The sequence below is a fragment of the Macrotis lagotis genome, chromosome 4, assembly GCF_037893015.1.
Source record: "Macrotis lagotis isolate mMagLag1 chromosome 4, bilby.v1.9.chrom.fasta, whole genome shotgun sequence".
NCBI lineage: Eukaryota > Metazoa > Chordata > Mammalia > Peramelemorphia > Peramelidae > Macrotis > Macrotis lagotis.
Window position 1 is genome coordinate 123,560,002 of NC_133661.1, and position 21,882 is coordinate 123,581,883.

Sequence of the window (21,882 nt, forward strand, 5' to 3'; positions counted from 1 at the left end):
TGCCACATGGATCTGGAGCCATATTGTTCCAACAGCATAAGCTGGAGCACATGGTGCTAGTTTAGAGAGAAAGAAAGATGACTGAGATGCCAGGAATCCAGAGAGGAAAGAGACCTCTCCTCCAGAAGACCTTGCTTAAATACATTTACATGGTGGATAGGACAAGGGTGGTGCTTGGGAAATAGTTTAAACATCTGGCTTCAGGGACTCTCCAATATGTATGCCACAAGGGCAGTCCCCAAGGAGTAGCTCATTGTGCATGGGTGACATACTATGTACTAGTCTTTCCTGTCCCAAAGAGCATTATCTTCAAGTCCAATGTGGCATTTCCCTGTACCCTGTTTCACTAGTACATGTCCTTGGCATGATTCAAGCCAATGCCTTTTAGACTCCAAGTTCATCCCTGAATAGATAAAATTTAAAAGATTGAACTTTCATCTAATGGCACAATAGTTAAAAGGCAACTATCTTCCAAACTAGAGTTTAACCCTCTCAGGAACTGACTTCCCACCCCCTCATTTGGGTTCTCTCAAATATTGCCCTGAGGACTTTTAGAGGTTCAATATATATATTTATATATATATGTATATATATATATATATGCATACACACATATATAAATGCCAGGGAATCACTTAAATCAACATACTTCTTTTGCAGATAAAGAAAACTGAGGTCCTGAGAAGCTAAATGCCTTGCCAAAATTCACATACCTCATTGGTAAAAGAGGCAGGACCTTGCCAGACCTGAGTGTTTTTCCCAACATTATCCTGAACTGACTGTTTCTGTGCTTTCATATTTATTTCTCAAAATAACTCAAAATTATTCCATCAAAAGTGTACATTTGTGTGTATGTTAATGTGTGTTCAATAGCTATTAATAGTTGATTAGGGAGATAAAAATTGTTGATGTTGCTATTATTGTTTTGAGGGGGGAGCAAAACATCCTGGCAAAGCCTAGTGCATACTTATCCACTTGAATGTCTTTTCTCTTAACTACACTGGACAGACACATGTACAAACATCTCATGAAATGTGGTGACGCCAGAAGGAGAGGGAGGAGGAGGTTGTCAAATTAGGCTGTGAGCTCCTCATGCTGTTTCCTCATCTTGTTGCTATGGTAGCTGAATCCAGCTGCAGGTGCACCTCAGGAACTGGAGACTGACTCAGATGGGCCATCTGAATATACCTGTCAAGAACACAAAGGCAAAGCCGAGCATGAAAAGACATCTCTGTCGAGTACCAAAATCACTGTCAGCAATTAGGAAACAGCAAATGCTTTTCAAATATGTGGTTCTCATTGCCCTGTCACCAGGGGTAACTGTCTGGCTGCCCCAGTGACCAAAAACTGCCCTTTTGTAAGGGGGAGAGAAATTTGTTTTAATATTATGAGCACTGGCATATATCTCATTTGCATGTCTCCTGTCAAATATAAGGATCACAAGTTAAGGGTGGAAACAAAGAGATTTCTAATGTGAATTTGCAAATGTGTATCCTTATTAGTATCATCCCTTAAATTCAATCCTATTTTAAAGATACATACTTAACATTTTACTTTGAAGGAGGAACAGATTTTACACAGTAATATAGAGCATTGGTTATTCACCTTAAAAATTTGCCAATTAAAGAGGGGGGGGTGGGACTCAGAAAGTATTGAGTTCTATTTTAGTTAAGGCCCTGACTTTCTGTGCCACTGTAGCTAAGTCACATGATCTTCTCCCCATCCCCATTCGTCACCCTAGTCTCACCTTCATATCTATCTCCATTGCAAGATGGAGATGTAATATAGTCTTACCTCACCATTTTCAGGAAGGACTAGAATGCTTCTATAACAAAATATCAGTCTCAGGCTGCCAACTGTCACTGTCACCTCTTGTAGCTATCACCTGAGGACATGGGGGCTACACCAGCATACTTGGGTCTCTCTATTTTCTAGATTTCTCTTTTAATCACAAAAATTGTCAACAGTTCACACCAGGGCCAGAGTTCAGTGAAATTATTTCACTACAAGCATGAGAATTCTCAGGATACCCAAGGAAAATCAGTCAATAAGCATTGTCTGTTGTTTGTTGTTCACTCCTTTCAGCTGTGTCTGATTCTTCCTGACCCCATTTGAGGTTTGCTTGACAAAAATACTGGAGTGGTTTGCCATTTCCTTCTCCAACACATTTTACAGATGAGAAAACTGAGGCCAACAGGGTTAAATGGCTTGCCTAGGTCACATAGCTAGTAAATGTCTGAGGATGAATTTTAACTCAGCTCTCCCTGATTCCAGAAGTCACCTGCTACACTATTAAGTGTCTTCTATGTGCTAAATGCTGGAGATGCAAGTGTAAAGAATGAAATAATTTTTACTCTCAAAGAACTTGTATTCTCAGGGGAAAAAAGTAATGGGGAAGGAAATAATATGTATATATTTTGCATATATGTATATTATAAATCTAAAGAGAAAATAATATAAATACATACAAGGTGGTTAAAGAGGGAGAATACTAGCTGAGGGGAGAATGAGGAAAGGTTTTATGTAGAAGGTGGTACTTGAACTGAACCTTGAAGGAAAGATTTCAAAGATCAAAGCAAGGTTAAAGGTCATCTGGACTTTATTTTACAGATGATGAAACTAAGGACTAAGGACTATGGATTAAACAAGAGATCCAACAGTCCCTCCAAGAGAAAATATCAGAGAGACTGATTTTGAACTCTGCTTCTCTTGTACTAAACTCAGAGTTCTTTCTACCCTACCATATTTTAGTCATGCAAAAGAGAATAGAGAAAGTTAGATTATGTAGAATTAAAATAATAAAAAATCATGAATTTTTCGTATGAGGAAACTAAGGAAACTAAGTTAGAGTTTGTCCTTTTCTAGAATATTTTTAAAAAACTCTGGCAGAGATTTCTCATTCCCAGGTCCCTTTGTTAATATTATCAAATAAATCTCTTTTTTCTGTATGAGGATTTTATCCTTGGTTCAATAAGATGATGCAATTCTCTTTGGAGCTCTACTTCACTTTAAGTCCCAGATGTAAATGTGGCTGGCTTAACTTGTCCTATTTTTGTATTTTCAATACACCTTCTCTTTGTCTCTCAAACTAAACTTCCAGTTCTGAACCTATCCCTTGGAAGCATCCTTAGATAGTTCAGGCAATATGTAATTATTAAGTACCATGAGGCAGGCAATGTGCTAAGCACTGAGATTACAAAGAAAAACAAAAGACAACCTCCACTTTCAGGGAGCTAGCATTCAAATGAGGGTGTCAACATACAAATAATTATGTACAATCAAAATTGATACAAAATAAATTAGAGGAAGGACAGGGTAAAAGAAGAGAGTCAATAGAATAAAGGGGGAAAGGAGAAAGGGAGATACAGTTAACAATAGTAACTGTGATAAAAATTTTGAAGCAAGGTTCTCAGATAAAGAGCTCATTCTCAAGCATCTAGAGAACTGAGTCAAAATTATAAAAAGAAGAGCCATTCGCCAACTGATAAATGATCAAAAGATGAGTTTTCAGATGAAGTTACCACAGTTATCTAAAGTCATGTAAAAATGTTCTCACTATTGAGTGGAGAAATGGAAAATAAAACAATTATGAAGTCTATAGAAAATTAAAAAGCAAAAGAAATCCGACTCCCCTCGTTCAAATAATCAGAGATTCACAATCAGAAGGAACCAAAGGCAACTAATTCAATTCTGTTCTGAAAATGAAATTGTGGGAAAGTATCCTTTCTATAAACACACTAAAAAAGGAATCACCTACTGCCTAAAAACCTCTGAAGAGGGAAAATCACTACCTCCTAAGACATCCTGTTTTTGAAGAAGCCTTTGGCCACTGACAGGGAATCCCTCTTTCCCTTAGAACCCTGTTCAGGATGGTAAAAATCTGCTTCTTTGTGTCTCCCTTGATATTGAGTAAGTAAGCGTTGCCATTGTAGATGATATGGCTCCATTGTTCCCACTGTTCCTTAACTTAATACATAAACTATTGAACTTAGAAAGAACAGTGTTAGATTACATAGACTAGCCCTGATCAAATTACAGAAGTTTTCTGAGTTTTAGTGCCCTTCCACGCAGGGTTGTTTGAGATTTAAGATAGTATAGATAAAGACTATTCAAATCTTAAATAAATATGAGTTATTATTATTATTATTTTAACCTTTCTTATTCAAATCTACCACCAGCAATAAGGGCAGATCACTTCCATAAAACAAACTGGGTAATTTTTTCCTTTGGACATTTTGCCAAAGTCATAGTTTATGACTTTTACTTTCGATTTTTTTGGAGAAAATGTAAAATGTATTGGTTATTCCCCAGAAAAGCCATATTTGTAAATTTTTGCTCCTGGGACATAAAGTGTCCCTTGGGCAAGTAGCATGAAATGCTACTTCAAGTGGTGAAGTGTGGCAAAGGTGGTTGCCAAAGAATCTATATACCCAAAAGATCTGACTAGAGAAGATTTTTCTGAAACATGCCATCTGGTAACTTCATGGATTAATTAACTGTCATGCTAACTAGTATTAAACTTAGCTGTTTCCAAAGATGCTGAAAGTTTTATGTACTGAAAATAGGTTGAAAATTTTAGACCACTGGGAAAAAAACTTGGTTGTCCTGCCTTCGTTTTAGCTGTTATGCAGATTCTCTGGAAAACATCAAATTATTTTCTGGAAGAATTTGATCCTATACTTAATCTTATAGAATGATGGGTTCCTCAAAACCCCCTTCCTAAAGACACAAAGTAACACCTATTTCTCATGATTGGCTGATTACATAATTTGGGTTAGACATAGTAAGACTTTGGCATCTTATTCATTTCTCTATTTGTTTATGAGTTATAACCTTACCATCATCCAAAAGGATGTGAGATGCTTTCCAGTAAAACATAATAGAAAATAAGATAATTAAAGATAATGAAAATGTCACAGGTAACATTTTAAACTAGAAAACAGAAAATATGGATACCTGAGATTTGTTGATGACACTAGCTGGACTCTGATTTGGCTAACTACCTGGCAGCTAAGGAAAAATAAAAGAAGCACATTATGATACATAGTTTTCATTGTCTGACAACAGAAAGCAGGAGTATTTGTCTGCAGAGACAAATGTTTTCCTGGAATTAAGCTCAAGCAGGAATTCACTGTGTGGGTCATTGTATAAAAGATATTAAGTAACATAGTGAACAATGCCTTCCACTATAATTTTATAAAAGCTACAGAAATGCTATTCAAATGGACTTACCAAGTACAGAATCCATTTTCAGTACTCTATTAATAGCACATAATAATTAAACCCCTCACCATGTTCATCCTCTTGACACAGCTTTTAAATACTTGTAGCAGTAGTTGCTAGGAAGAAAATTCCTTTGCGACCCTCAAATGATAGGAATTCTATTATGTGGATATCGATAAAAGGGAGAAAGAAGAGCCCTTCATTCTTGCATTCACAGGAGCAGAGGCAAGAGTTTTCAGCACTGGACAAGGCTCATGAAACTCAATGTTGTGATGAACAATGAAAGGAGTGACCCTTTCAAAACAAGATCTTACTCTCAACCAATAGTCTTTGACCTCCCAACAATTCATCCTTCCTGCCCTATCTCACAAAAAGCTTCCTTTTCTTCATCCCTGGTTCACCAAGCTGCTTAATGAAGCTTTTAATAAACAACCTTATGTTGAATCTGCATTGTCTTGATTGTAGGCTGGGAGCAGTGAAAAAACTGACCCCATGATACCATTTTGTATTTGTGATTTTCTGTGTCTGTATAAACAAAAGTCAGACACGACTAAGCAATAATGTTCTTATGAATGTAGTGACTAACCTCACAGGTACAAATTTTATTTATCTATCCCTTCATTTCCAACATGATTCCTGTTTGTTCCATTAAATATTCCAAAGTGGATCTATCTAATGTACTGAAAACATTTTGTTGATGTTGTTCAGTTGTTTTCAGCTGTCTTCAACTCTCCCTAAGCTCATTTGGGGTTTTCTTGGCAAAGATACTGAAGTAGTTTTCCATTTCTTTCTCCAGCTCATCTTATAAAGAAACTGAGGCCAACAGGGTTAAGTAACTTGCCCAGGGTCACATAGCTAGCAAGTATCTAGATTCAGGACTAAACTCAGGTTGATGAGTCTACCTTACTTCAGAAGGCTGGGTGTTCTATTCAGTACTCCACTGCTTGACTGAAAACTTTTTTCTTTATCTTTCAATATTTAGTTGAACCAATGCAACATTCAGACTGCTTAGAGGAGAGAATGTCAAATTTGGATCAATAGAACATAGTTTCAGAGAATCTATTTAGACTATGGGCAAACCACTTAAACTCTCTGCATTTCAGTTTCCTCCTTTTATAAAACGAGTGGAACCAGATGATCATTAAAGTGCCTTCTGATTCTAACTCTGATTCTGGAAGAGTCACAAACCCCACTAAGCAGATCTTGAAAATGTACCAGATAGAATCCTTTAGGGAAAAACCAGAAAAAGTCACAGTGCATCATCTATCTAGGATATATGCTTATAAAGACACCTAGGTGGCGAGTGGATAGAGTACCAGATATGAAGCCAATAAGATTAATTTTCATGAGATCAAATCTGGCCCTAGACACTTACTAGTTGTGTGACCTTAGGCAAGTCATTTAATCCTGTTTGTCTCAGTTTCTTCATCTGGAAAATGAGCTGGAAAAAGAAATGGCAAGCCACTCTATTATCTTTGCCAAGAAGACCCTAAATGGGATCACAAATCCAATTGAAAACAATTGAGCAATAATGTTGGTCATAAGGGGAAAGACATGGAAGTCTGCAGACACTGGGGATGGAATCTAGTCAAAAGCACACTATGGCAATGATGCTAGTTCTTTAAAAAAAAAAGGCTATACACCAGGGCAAGGGGAGGTCTGAAACCCATACAGGGCACCACAAATCTTCTTCTGTGTCAAAGGAGAATTATAAGTTTTGTTGTCTACTATTTAGTTCCAGATCATAGACCCGGAGTTGACCTATGGAAGCCTTGGGCTATGGTATAGAGAAAGGAGAAAGTTCAGAAGCCAACAGTAACAGCAGTGTGGCTCATATTCCAGGTATAGAGCAGAGTTTGATTTCTTGAATCTAGTTTAACCTGCAGGGAAAAACTTAGACAAGAATCTAGAACCAAACACTGCCACTCTGAACCAAAGTTTTCATTTGGCTGACAGAGGTTGAGTACAACAGCAGACTACTCTCATACAGAACCAAATCCAGGTCAGAAACTTGCAGAGTTCAGACAAGGAAGGCATCATATTATAGGTATTCTAGTATAAAATAAACCTAACTACTTCTAGACTGGCTATTATCTAAGCTTTATAATCTAAACTTTAATTCGAGTTCCCCAGATCCAGTCTATTACTGAAATTTTCTTGACAGGGAGTTATGCGCATGTAAAGCTAACTAGTACAATGGGAACACTAATTAGGCATACTTTTCAAGGCTAACAATCAAACTTTATTTATCAAAAGCATGCAAACATTGATTTAGATTATCTATTAGACACTGCAAACATCAAATCCACCAGTAACAAACCATCGACCTAATTTCCTAAGATTTCCTAGAAATCATGTTTGGTATCAGTATTCAACATAGTTTCTCTCTTCACACTGTCCAGAAGCTATCTCCCTTTGAGGTGGATGCCTGGCAAGATGAGTTTCTGCTATTCAATCAGTTACTTTAAAGTTACCATTGTTCAAGCTACTAGTACAGAAAGCACAGAAGCTATTCTTATTCAAGACACAAGACCAGTTTGATAGTATTTTCAGATAATTTAAAAAAATGTATTCTGACATGTTATAAATAAATAAATTATGCTGTTTAAAGGATTATCAGCAATCAGAGTATTTTTCTTTCTGTTGGGTCAGAGATACTGAGAAAAATAAAATGCACAATAAGTTGGGAAAAAACACTCACACAGGTTGCCATGGAGGGTTGTGGACAAATTTAAAGATAAGACCCTCCATTGTGTTTCTTATAGTTCTTGCAATGGATACTGGCCAGTTAGACCCATATTCTGTTTGGTGGTTGGTGACTGGTGGCTGGTTTGGTGGCTAATTTGTTTGTCAATTAATTTGATTGATACTCAATAGCATAAGGTAATGCCAAAGTTGTTTACCAAATTTTCCATTGATTTTCTATTCTATTGGGGGTCCCACATATTTATTAGTTATTTATTAACAAACATATGTTGTTTTCTGAAACAAGTCCATACAAACTTGATATTGGGAAAACAGTTGCTTACCAAACATCAAAACATTTCTTCACAAAATGGTGGCTTAATACAAAATGGAGTCAGTAATATCAAGGCAATAAACTCATTCTCACTACTATGCTATATTTTATATTCCCTTCATGATTCTAATCAAGTAAGTTTCCTTGACTTGCTTTATTCAGACAAACCTGTTCTCATCTGCAGCTGATCAGAAAGTAATCTGACAATATGGTCACCCTGTGGTGATTCATCCATGACACTTCTCAATATATTTTCCTATAATCACCATGGGAAGATTGAAGGGGACATAATACAAATATTGTGTTCCAAGGCTTCAAAAAATCTTAATTCATCTATGCAATCATAATCTCACCCATGTTACCTCTGAAATTCACTAAAGACAAGCCTTTGCACAATAGTCAAAAAGATAGGTTTTGTACTATTCTTTCTACATTCTTTTGTCTATTTATCATCTATAGCTATGACTTCAATTCTAGCTTTATATCTCCATCTGACCTCTTCTCTAGGTTCCAGAACCATATTTGAAACCACCTACAGGACACTTTCAAATGGATATCCTGAAGTAAACCAAAATTCAATATTTTGTAAACCAAATTCATCTCAACAACAACAAAAATAATCATCCAACTTACTTATTTTTAATGATAATGTGGGAGTAATAAGGGAGTATATTCTAGGCAAAGAGGACAGACTGTGCAAAGAAAAAGAGTTAGCAACTGGAGTATTCTGTGTGACAAATAAGAAAGGACAGTTTGCCTGAGTATTACATTGCCATGTAATACTCTAAACTCTTTTTGAGAACTCTAGGCTATGCTGTTGGCTGCAGGCTTTATGTCACCACGATAAACCAGGAAAATAAGTGGGAATGGAATTGAAACTTAATGATGTGTAAATTCAGACTTTTTAGAAAGTGTTAAGAGATGGGAACAATTTTGCTCTTGACCTAAATAATTAGGGTAGTGAAGAGGGTGGGAAGAACTTATCTTTCCAGGAAAAGTCTAGTTTCTTATAGCAAGATTAAATGTACCATAGCCTATTTCTGAGGAATAGTTTTGTACAAGGGAAATGACATTCCAAATACAGTCCAGTTTTGTCATGTGTCAGTTGTGAGACTGGGACTAGGGGAGACTAGGGATATCTAGGACCCTTAAAACATCTGGAATAGTCAATTTAGATGGAATGGAGGAAGAACAGAATTGTGAAACAAGCCCTAGAGCCAAAGTCAGATGACTTGAGGAAATCACAGCAGCTCTACAGACAGTCATTTCCTAAAAGACAAAATGGAGGAATTGGACCAGGTAATTTCTAAGGTCTTTTTGAATTCTAAATCATATGGTCCTATAGCACACATGTCACTCAACTGTCAAATAGAACATGTACTGTTGTGTGAAATTTCTTCCATCGTGATAAAATGTTATTTAAGTCTTCAAAGAACTAGTGTTTATTAAGTATCTATTATATGCCACCAACTATAAGGTTCTGAGAATAAAAATGAGAAAAAGTAGAACTATCCTTTTCCACAAGGAATTCCATTTTATTTCATTTTTTCTAGGGAAGAAGAACATACATACATACTAAAAAGCGAAAATTATACATGTGTCTATAATGCATATACAAAGAGATGGACAGATAAGTAGATAGATGAAAGAAAAAGAAAAGAGTAAAAGAGAGAAAGAAAGAGAGAGAGAGAAAGAAGGAAAGAAGGAAGATAAGAAAGAAAGGAATTTCAATCCCTGGTCCAATTAATGGAAACACAAAAGTTCAAGACACCTCTATTGAATTAGTCAATCAACAAAGGTGAAAACAGTTCCTTAGCACAGTATCTTACACATTGCAAGCACTTAATAAAGACTTGCTATCTAGCATTTTCTCTCTTTGAGAAAAGTATTTTGATCATTGAACAAAAGCATATGATACAACACAGGGAATATTTTCTGATTGAAAATAATCAGTCATGCCTTGTAGAGCTATAGAAAAACAGCAATTGGTAGATTGATTGGTAGTCTGGTAGTTCATGAAATTGCCCTTGATGGAAGAATTTTAGCTTATCTCTACCCCATCTCTGCTCCATTGGTCAGGTAATAGCTTTATGAATTTTGAAAGGTCAGAAGATTCCAAACTCCCATTCACCTTGGTGTCTTCCTAGAACCAATGGCAGTATCCCAATGCAGAAGTGAATAGCAGCAGTACCTATATATCTTGAGTTGTGAAATTCACTGAAGAAAAACTTGACTTGCAGAGAAAAAGCATCTTCAGGATTCATAAAGATACCAACTCTTAGAGTCCAGCAGAGAGGTACAATACCTAAAGCAATTCATTGTGTACTAAAGAAAATAATGTGCTCCCAGTTTGGAGGAGGAAAGAAGTAGCTTCTGCTACACCTTTTCAGTAAATATCTCTTTCATTAAAGCTTTTTGCTATCACTTTGTTAAATGGTATGGGGGAGTACACTGGATAAGGGTTCATGAGCAACAGCACTAGAAATACCAGCCCTTCATGGGGTTCTTCTAAACCAAGAGAGAATAGTCAGCTACCCTCTGATAATCCAACTTGCCAGTATTGGTGTGAATTGGGAAAGGAGTATGGGGGGAGGAAATACACACACACACACACACACACACACACACACACACACAAACACATATATATATTTATATATACATATATATATATATATATATATATATTTATATATACATATGCTGCCCCCTGGAAACTACTCTGTATTTGTAATATCTAGATATAGACAAAGACATTTCAGTAATATCCAACTCTTCATATCCCCATTTGGGGTTTTCCTGGCAAAGATACTAGAATGCTTTGCCATTTCCTTCTCCAGATGAGAGCATCAGGATTAAATGACTTGCCTAGCGTCTCAGAGCCAGGGTCTGTGGCCAGATTTTAATTTAGGTGTTCTTGAGTCTAGTTCTATTCACTGCAACATGTAGCTGCCCCAGATATAATGAGAGGAGAGAGAGACACACACACACAGAAAGAGACACACACACACACAGAGAGAGAGAGAGAGAGACAGAGACAGAGACAGAGACAGAGAGAGACAGAGACAGAGACAGAGACAGAGACAGAGAGAGACAGAGAGACAGAGAGACAGAGAGAGACGGAGACAGAGAAACACAGAGAGAAAGACTAAGAGAGAGAGACAGAAACAGAGAGAGAGAGAGAGCATGGAAACAAAATAATTTCTAGGAGTCAGTACACAACCAATTGCTTGGGGAGAGCATAATAATATCTATTTTATAAGAAGTGGCATTAGTGCTGAGCTTTGAAAGAACCCTCATAAAGTGCAGTCTTTACAGTCATAGAGAGAAGAGGCCTGTTGTATAAGGAAATAGCAAGGATTTATGCAAAGTTTGGTGAGGTGGGTTGAAAGATTATTAAGCATCTTAAAAATCAAAATGTTTACATTTTGTCCTAGAGATAAGATTATACCATTAGAAGTCTCTTGTTGGGGGGAGGAATAATATGATCACATCTATGCCTTAATAGTGTCAATTTGGCCTCTATGGGTTGGATTGACAAAGGGAGAAAATGGAAAAAGGAAAACTATTAAAAAAAGTTATCAAAGTAGTCCAAATTATAGATGATGGGAATGTAGAGTAGGGTGGCTGCATTATTGTTTAACTTTCCATCTCTATATGTCTTATTTCCTTATTTCCTTGGGAACAAGAATTGTGTCATATGTTTCTGTGAATCTCTCATATCATCTTATGCCTAGTAGGTATTCAATAAAGATTTGCAAATTGATTTGGAAGAAAAGTCATTACTTTACTGAAATATGAACATGTTGTCAGAAATGACTGACTGTCACAGACTCTGGGGGAAACATACAAATAAAATAAAATGTGATGAGATTTTCAACACATCTCCCAGGAAAATCAATATAATAATCTATAATAAAATAAGGCCAGTCAGCCAGAAGTTCCACTCAACTGCCATTAACACAAAATAAATTTGGTTTTTTATGCTGAAAAAGCATACCTAGGGTGTGCTAATAAATGTTTTACAACCAGCTATATAGTAGGGTGGGGGTGTATGCATGAAACAATTTTAAATTTAGCTTATATTACTAACATTTTTCCATTGCTTTTTTTTAAGTCTAGGTAATCAATAAAACAATAAATCAAGCACTGATCTGCAGCAGTTGTCCATTTCCAAAGTGAAGTCACTTGAGCTGAATTTATCAATTGGTTCATGTGAGCCAAATCAAGATGACTCCAACACACCCCTGACATATAACCAGTTGTCAAATGGTTGATTAACAAAAAATATTAAAACCCCCAGTCTGATTTCTTTTCTTTTAATTAAATAGTAATAAGAATAGCTAACCATGGCTCATGGTTATCTTAGGTCTGATTACTTCACTCTGAAGTAGAACTTTGTAAATCTTTCCACACTCCCCTGTATTCATCACATTCTTCATTTCTTTCAGTCACAATAATACTTGTTATATTTATGTTTTCTGGTTTGTTTATCCATTCCTAATAAGTAGGCTTCTATTTTGTTTTCAATTCTTTTGCACAAAAAACAGCTGCTATAAATATTACAGTATATATTAGGACTTTCTTTTTATTATTGACTGTCTTAGAGTATAAGTTCAGTAGTGGAGTCTCAGGTTCTAAGGGCATGAGCATTTTAGTCACTTTATTTATGTAATTCCAAATTGCTTTCTAATATGGTTATACCATTTCACAATTTCCTCACCAATATATTGGTCTATTATCCTACAAACCTTTTAATTTTGAAAATTATCATTTTTATCATCTTTACCAATTTGCAGGCAAAGATGTTCTGGCTTGAATTTGTCATTAGCAATTTGGATCATTATTACAAGTGACCGAATATTTTGAAATTCTCTTTTGAGAACTGTTCATATTCTTTAACAACCTATCTACTGGGAAATGATGCAAATATGTATATCTATCTTATCAGTTATATAATATATACATACATATTAATTCACAAGCCTTTATAATGTTTGGCTTTTTGTTTAGTAAGGAACATTCAAATGAAAAAATAAGAATTGATTGTCACAAAATTAGAAAAATCAAATATAACTCAAATGACAATATATGAGAAGCACCCTCAACCTACCTCTTCATAGAGGTAGGAAGATTATATATTGCCTTTTTCTGGATTTTTTTCCAATGTATTGATTGGCTATGCTTTTTTTCTTTTCTCCTTTTTTGTCTTTTTAAAATACTATTTGTTAGATGGTATGAACCCCTAGGGGAAGAGAAGGATCCTAAGGGGAAAACTATGATGAAGTAAAGAAATATAAGTCAGTTATCAAAAGAAAATTGTGATAGTATTATCATTATCATCTTCATCATCATCATCATCATCATCATCATCATTAGACCTCTCATTTATATAGCCCTATAAGATTTAAAAATACTTTGAAAATATTATCTTATTTGATCCTCACAACAATCTTGGGAGGTAAGTGTTATCCTTTTATCAATTTTACAAATAAGGAAACTGAGGAAGACAAAGGTTAAATGACTTGCCCAGGATCACATAGCTAGTAAATATCTAAATCCACTTTGAATTCAGGTCTTACTGACTCCAGATTCTACCCTCTAATCACTGCATCACTTCACTGTTCCAAAGAGTTAAGGGAGCTCATTTTCTGAAAAAGGTTTAAGTAGAAAAGTGTTAGACCCAAAACTTATTTAGGATTAACCTGTTTAACCAGATGTAAATTTTCATGATTCTATTTGGGTTTTCTTAGCAAAACTACTGGAGTGCTTTTCCATTTCTTTCTTGAGCTTATTTCTCTGATGAGGAAATAGAGGTAAATTGGGTTAATGACTTATCATGGGCTACACAGTTAGTAAGTATATGAGGCCAGCTTTACACTCAGGAAGATGAGTCTTTCTAACTCCAGTTTTGGCACTCTCTCCACTTCACCATCTAGTCATCTATTTATAATTTAAATATTGATTATTTATTCAATTACAGAAAACTTTTAGAGATTTTAATTATACTTTTTCATTTCCTGGACCCCTTTTCAGAATCTATTTTAAAATGCATAAAATAAAATACACAGGATTACAAATATATTGATATAGAAAAATAAATCAGAAAATGTATTATAGATGCAAAATTCATGTAATACAAGCCCTTCATTTCACAAATGAAGAAATGAGAGACAGAGTGGAAAATAACCTTATTGAAGATAATAAAGTAGTAAGAGGCAAAATCAACACTGGAACTCAGATTGTTTCAGTCTTTGTCTACTTTTATCTTACTAAACAGTTTTCTTAGGCAATGGTTCCTGGTGAAGATTTTTCTATATAGTGTATTCACATTTTGTCCTTTTTAAAAAAATTATTATTATCTTTTGTTCCTATCTATAGTTATAGTTCTCAATATATCTTTCCCTTTCTCAGAGTTACTGATTATTAGCAAAGCATATTAAAATAAATGTTTAGGAAAATCAACCAACATATCCAACCAAATCCAACATTTTACATATATATATATGCATATATACATATATATTATTTCATATTTATGGTCCTTCAAATCTGAAGGATGGGAGATACAATTTTCTATTTCTTCTTTGGGGCCAAGCTTGGTCATTCTAATATATACTATTTCATTTTGGTTTGGTTATTGTTATTCATTCTATTTCCATTATTATCACTGTGTATATTGCTTTCCTGGCTTTTCTTATTTCATTTTGTATGCCTTCCCAATGCATTCATACATTTTAGGACCCATGAATACATATATAATCTTTTTCTCTCATAACTAGTTTTCTAAGAGAGAAAGATTTCCTTCTTTACTTGAATTCCTAGAATAATATTTATATTTTTATTATAAAAGAAAATCTCTTCAGTGAAGTAGAAAGTCAGTTTCTGAAAGTTAAAAAGTCAAAAGGACAAATTTGTATATTTGTAAAAAGGTCAATTTTATTACTGATTATAATTACTCAATGATAAACTCTTATCATTTAAATGGATAAAATCTAAGAAAATAATTCAGTAAAAAATGGACCTGAAAATGCTAACAAATATTTTATAATTAGATTATAAATTATTCATATGTAAATTGGACTCTTAAGGAGAGTTAGTTATTCTTCTAAGTGAGTGAACTTAGAAAATTGTTTACACAATTATATTTCCTAGCAGAAGCTCTTCCATGTCTAAATTATCATCAATTTGCTAATCAGTGGAGGTTTTTTTTGCATTTCCTTGTTTTGCTAAAATTTTTATTCTAAAAGCAACCCTCATTTCATAGATTTCTAGAACAGCAGGGGCAGTTATTACTTCCTTCAAAAAGGCTATGGCACAGGTGATCAATTGAATAACTTTGTTCTAGAATATAGTTCACTGACAATATTTTTACACTCCAAATCCTAACTAAAGGGAGGATTTCAAATTGTCTATGCATAATTTTCCTGGAATCGAAGCTTCTGACCAGAGATTTCCTGTGTAGTGCCTTGAGAATTTCCAGATACAGCATGCTCTTTGGGAAAGAAAGGTGATCACCATAATTCTGCATAACATGCTTGGAAAGTGACATCAAAGAGCTAAACAGACATTCAACTCTAATAAGAAGATGATTGCTTGTTTGCCAACCCCCCAAAAATATTTCCCTTCTGGGAACATGAACTAAAGAGTACTGCAACTAAGAGTCTTGGTAGAACTTTGTAGAACTTATAGAACTTTATATGAAAGAAGTATTCACTAGACTGACAAAGGTTTGCCCAGTAGTCCCAAACTCAATACTTGTCTCTGGAAACTGATGAGCTATTTGAGTGCTTTCTGTAGATGAACACAAGTCAAGCATTCACATGGAGGGCAGAAGAAGCCAAAAAAGGGCACTCTCAAGGTCTCTCTGAAGAACTTTGGAAAAAATTGTGAAACATAAGAGAAACTGACACAAGACCATCCAGCATGGTGTGCCTACAACAAAGAGGATACACACTCTATAAATAAGCAAAGTAGAATTCCAATAACCCAAGAGAAATATGAGATGCACAGATTTGGACTCATTTCCTCTCCAAATGTTCATTTAGACTATTTGTGCTCAGTTTGTGGTAGAACAGGCATAAGCCTGTTGTAATTTTGGTCCTCTTTGAGAAGGAAGGCCTATAACAATCAACCAACCTGGATGTGCCCCCTCACTTTCTTCTTCTATTGAATTCCTGTCTTTCTTTAAATGGCAACTCAATTCCTTCCTGAAGCTTCCCTGACTCCCTAATTAGTAATCCCATTTAGACTTGGTTATATTTAATCCTGTAATGCTCTATATTATAGTTTATGTGTTTCCCTTCTACCAGACTAAAATCCAAGAGGTTAGGATCCCTGCTTTATATAAATGCTGTATCTCCTCTCCCTTAGTACATATTACAATGCTGAGTATGTAAGTATACATTTAATGTATTTTGCTAGAGTGACTAAATGATAGAATCTGATTTTGGTATCATAAAGAACTTAATTCAAATCCTACATCAGATCTATGATACCTGTGTGACTATAAGAAAGTTACTAAATTGTTTTTAATTTCTCATATTCCTCCTCTGTAAAATGGCGTGAGAAAGGTGAGGGGGAGGGTTGTAACAATGTTAACACTTCTCTGAGAGGGTTACTTTATGGATCAAATGAGATAATTAATATAAAATTATTCACAAACCCTAAAGCACTATATAAATGTTCATTAGCAATAGCATTATTGATTTCTACAGAGTAAAGAAAGGAGTCATTTTATTACAAAGGGAGAAACTCTAAGACACGACCATATTTGGGTGGGATAAACAATATAAATGCCCACTAGCTTGTGTGAGTCTTCTTCCTTTTGCTCCTTCTGTTCATTTCACTCACTCTGGTTGAATCCTGAGGCAGAATCTTCAATATGAAAAACCTGGAAATAGCCATTACACTAGGAGTGCCCTTTGAGTGCAACAGATAGTTGAAACTGGAGAAGAGACAGTCAGATTTTTGCATCAGCCTCTGACATGGGGGTAGAGGCATGCTTCTTCCCTTCCTCCCTCTGAAAGACTGTTTATGCCCCAGTGGTCCAGAAAGTACCATCTCTGTGTCTCAACCCTTAGACTACCCTTCTCTCAGGATCATGCACCTGTCATTGATCCATGTTTGATATGAAGCTTCATCCTTCCATCATTGTTTCTATGCAGTCTACCATCACCCACTCCTGACCTCAGTACAACTGTTGTCCCTCAAATTACTTTTGCCTGAGGTGCAAAACTGCTGGCAACAGGTCATGCTATTTGCCATGAGAAGAAGAGAAAATGGGCTACAACAGTCTATGAAATGGAATACTGTGCACCAAGACTAGAATAGTAGGTTAAAGCTAGACTGGAGGGTCTTGAAATCCAGGATAAGAAATATCTATTTTTATTCTGGAGGAAAAAGAATAAAGAGAGGAAAATTGACAAGGAAGGGGAGAGGAGAGGCAGTATATTGAAGACAGTATTAATATTTTGACTTTAAAATCTTAATATATTTTTAGTCTTATGCTTGATGTGTCTTTTAGTAATGGTCAAAAAACTGTGACTGGAAATTATTCTTTGCCCCCCTTGGTTTCTTCATTGACTAAACTTCAAGCCCACTTAAAATGTTGCAGATATCAAATTTAGAAATGCTCAAATTTAGAGCTCAAAAAAACTCTGAAGCTTTTGAGTCTTTTTGCCTTTAGCAAAACACACGTTCTGAGTTATTACCTGTTTTTAATTTTATTTCTTCAGTTGTCCTCAAGTCATTTTTATGCAGGATTTTCTATTGCGTGCATGATATAGGTTCTCATCCTTTTGGAGGGGGGAACATTTTAATGAACGTACCCCTGAAAACGATGGTGTAAGATAAGGGAAAGGCGCTGTATAGGAAATTTCAGGATCTCTCCCTCCAAATCCAGCCTCATGACATGTCCAGTATTCAACAAAATACCTCTACAAAAGAGAAGTTTTTTCATCTTTATAGAATCATAGGTTCATAGGTCTGGAATCAAAAGGAAATTTCAAGGTCATCTGGGTCAACATCCTCAATTTACAGAGAAGGAAACTGAAAACCAGAGAGGTCAAATGATTTGTCCAAGGTCATCCAGGTTATACAACCCAGATCTGAATTTAAGTTACATATGACTCCAAGTTCACAGTCTCTCCTTCTGAGACTGAAAAATCCTGATTCTTTTAGCCTCTCTTTAAAGCTTATTCACTGACCATCTAATAAATTTGTAGTAAGCCTACTTTGTGCATCACACTACTACATCTTTTTCATAAATTGTATCAATGTTTACTATTCTTTTTTGACTTTCAGCACTAGAACTGGACCTAAGGTAAAGATCACATTGGAGGGATGAGCAACAGAGCAATTTCATTATAGCTCCTATCTACTTGATTTGAATTTATTTGTCCAAGCTCAACCAAAGACATTTGCACAACCACTTATTAGCTATTATTTTTGTGTTAAGTTTGGGGAAAGAATGCATAAATACAAAATTTTGATAAGCCACCTCCTTCCCTCATAATGTTTACCACTGCCAGGCAAAATCCAACAAGCTCTTGAACAATTGAGAGGAAGTTTATTGTTCCCTTCATGGAGACAATTACTTTGAGCTATGTATTTTGCTTCCATATTTTCAATTGTTTGCATTATCCAATACTTGGGAATGGTGACCATCTTCACACCATTTCCAAATATTTTTTCACCATGATAATTCCATTATGATCATCATCCCAAACTCTCATTCTCCACTTTTTTGTCATTGAACATTGAATTATGCCCCTAGGACACTGGATTCTAGTAGAGGAGTTTTCACCATATGTGCCCATAACCAAGTTTCCATGCCACTCCCCAGCTGCCTGTCTTTGCCTTTTTCTAGTTCCTTTTTTGTGTCCTCTTCTAAAGTTCTTAAGAGTAAGGACTGCCTCCTTATTTTTGTATCCCCAGGCCTTAGCACAATGAGAGATAGATATTAATTAATAAAGATTAATTAGGTACTTAATGTCTTTCTGTGTCTTTCTATCTGCCTTTCTGTCAGTCTGTCTGTCTATCTCTCATTAATTAGAACACAAAGCAAAAACAGTAACATCCACAAATTCTGGTACTTTCAAGCATGTTTAAAAATGATTCTACACCATTCCTCACTACAGAGAAATTCTTAGATTTGATTTAGTTTTTTTTTCTCACTAATATGCTTTTTTGTGTTGGGAGGTTCATGCTACATAGTTGTTACTTTGTTTTGTTTTCCCCTAAAGGACAGGAATTCAGGGTGTGCAAATGAGTACACTAATCTGCTACCCTTGCCTAACCAAACTAGTCTTCTTATTCACCAAGCAAGTCATATTTGCTCTCACCAACTTACATTTGTCTATACCATTCACCATGTCTGAAATGGGGCAATTGGGTGGCACAGTGCCAGATCTGGAGTTACCAAGACTCATCCTCCTGAGTACAAATATAACCTCAGACACTTACTAGCTATGTGATCCTGGGAAAGTAGCTTAACTCTTTTGGCCTCCCTTTCTTCATGTGTTAAATGAACTGGTAAAGGAAATGTCAAACCACACCAATATTTTTGCCAAAAAAATTCCAAATGGGGTCAACAAATGTCAGATCACACCTGAAAAAATACTGAACAACAATGATATCTATCCAACCTCTTCTAAGATATAACTATCTGTTAAGACCCAGATCAGATTCCACCTTCCCTGCCCATGATTTTTCTGAACCCCTCCTACAGGACTTTCTATTTATTTTACTTAATTAGCATTTTTATCTAATACCCCATCCTGTCTCTCTAACTAGATTATAAACTCCCTGAGAACTTATACTGAATCATACAAGATATGGTTCAAACATTGCCTTTCATACTAGCAGGGTAACAGATCATGAGCAAGTCACTCTGAGCCTTGGTTTCCTTATCTGTAAAAAGAGGAGGACAGAAGTCTGGGGTCCCTTCCAACTCTAAATCTATGGTCCTTTAATCCTACAATTTAAAGCTGGAAGACCTAGAAGTTTCTTTAAGACATCTTTTTCTTATTTAACACCATCATTTTGAAAGGGAAGTTCAATTAAAATGTTTCTCTAAAATAGACTTTGTATCTATAATGATAACATATATAGTATGTGTTCAGAATACAGGCTCTACTTAAGACAAAGTTAAACAGACAATTAGTTCTGAACTACAGACTGGAAGGTGCTTTAAGGATCATCTGTTCCAATCTTATTTTATAAAAGAGGAATTCAAGGTCTAGAGAAGTGACATGACTTGTTGAGGGTTAAGTGATCTGGGATTTCATCCTGGGTAACCTGATTCCTAGAAAACTTCTTTTTCCCTAAAAAGAAGTCTGGTGGCATGAACAGGGTTTCAGGGTGCTGTTAGTCAGCAAGAACACCATTAGAATTGATCTCTAATTCTAATTGAATGTTTTTGCTTTCTATCCTCCTTTATTTTGTAACCCTATTTTACGTTATTTATTTTGTAATTAGAGTTTGGGTCTTGGAAGAAGAAAGATCTGAGTTCAAATACTTCCTTAGACATTTACTAACTTTTTTGTGTTTTTCTAGAGAGTGGGTGTCCAACCTTTTAGCTCTTTTAGGCCACACTACCCAACAAAAACTTGCAAGGATCATATACAGAATTTAACATTTATTTATGACTATAATTTAATTCATATTACCAATGAGTGTAATAATAAAGAACATTTATTATTAATATGTATTATATAATTAAATATTTTATTTTATAATAAATAAAATATAAAATAATACATAAAATAATCAAAATAATAATAAATATAAAGGCAATTATATGTGACCTCATGAAACTCAAATTCTAAAAAAGGGGAGGATGGACACAAATCCAGATGACAGAATTCTATAATTATCCACTTAACCAAGTAAAGCAATATAAAAAAATAAATCATGAAGATGATTTTTTGTAGAGATTCAGATGCCTGGAACCAAATGATGCTCTTCAAGGAAGCTTTTATTGGGATCATTTTCCAAGTTTTCACATATTTTATCTACATTTAAATATTTTCAATTTCTTCTTTGAAACGTACAGTTCTTTCCACTTTACATTGCCTGGGCCAAACTTCCAACCAGTGTTTAATGTGTCTTTCAAATCATGCACAGGTAAACATAGCCAAAAGAGCAATAAAGCAATGAGTCTCAAACACAAAGCAATTCAGCAGGAATATGGGTCACAAAATAGTTCAGTGAATAGAGTGCTGAATCTGGAATTAGAAAGATGAGTTCAATTCTGGTCTTAGACTTTTACAAAATGTATGTGAGCTTGAGCAATTAATTTAACCTCTTTTTGCCTTAATCTACCAGAGAAAGAATCTGCAAATCACTTCAATATATTTGCCAAGAAAATGTCATTGACAAAATGGTCCAATCAGACATGACTAAATAACAACTCTAACAGGTCACTTATTTCCTGATGAAAGTGTAAAAGAAATACCCTTATGATCTACTACATTATAAGCTTCTTGTGGGTTGGGATTTTTAATTTTCCAAATTAGTATATAAGTACCTTGTCCATAATATTTAAAAATGTTTGTTGAATTAAATTGAAACCATAGCCTTAATCAAGTAATCAATCAATGAGGATCATAGATCTAGAGCTAGAAAGAACCCTTTCA

General features: G+C 35.1%; 1 long non-coding RNA gene across 1 annotated transcript; it reads right to left on the reverse strand.

The window, feature by feature from the left end:
- Window positions 1–628: 628 nt before the first annotated feature.
- Window positions 629–5,469, reverse strand: LOC141520013 (uncharacterized). Its single transcript, XR_012477505.1, has 3 exons — window positions 5,292–5,469; window positions 4,957–5,010; window positions 629–1,188 (listed from the first exon to the last, which is right to left on the reverse strand). It is a non-coding gene; the product is annotated as an uncharacterized LOC141520013 (long non-coding RNA).
- Between the last annotated feature and the right edge of the window lie 16,413 nt (window positions 5,470–21,882).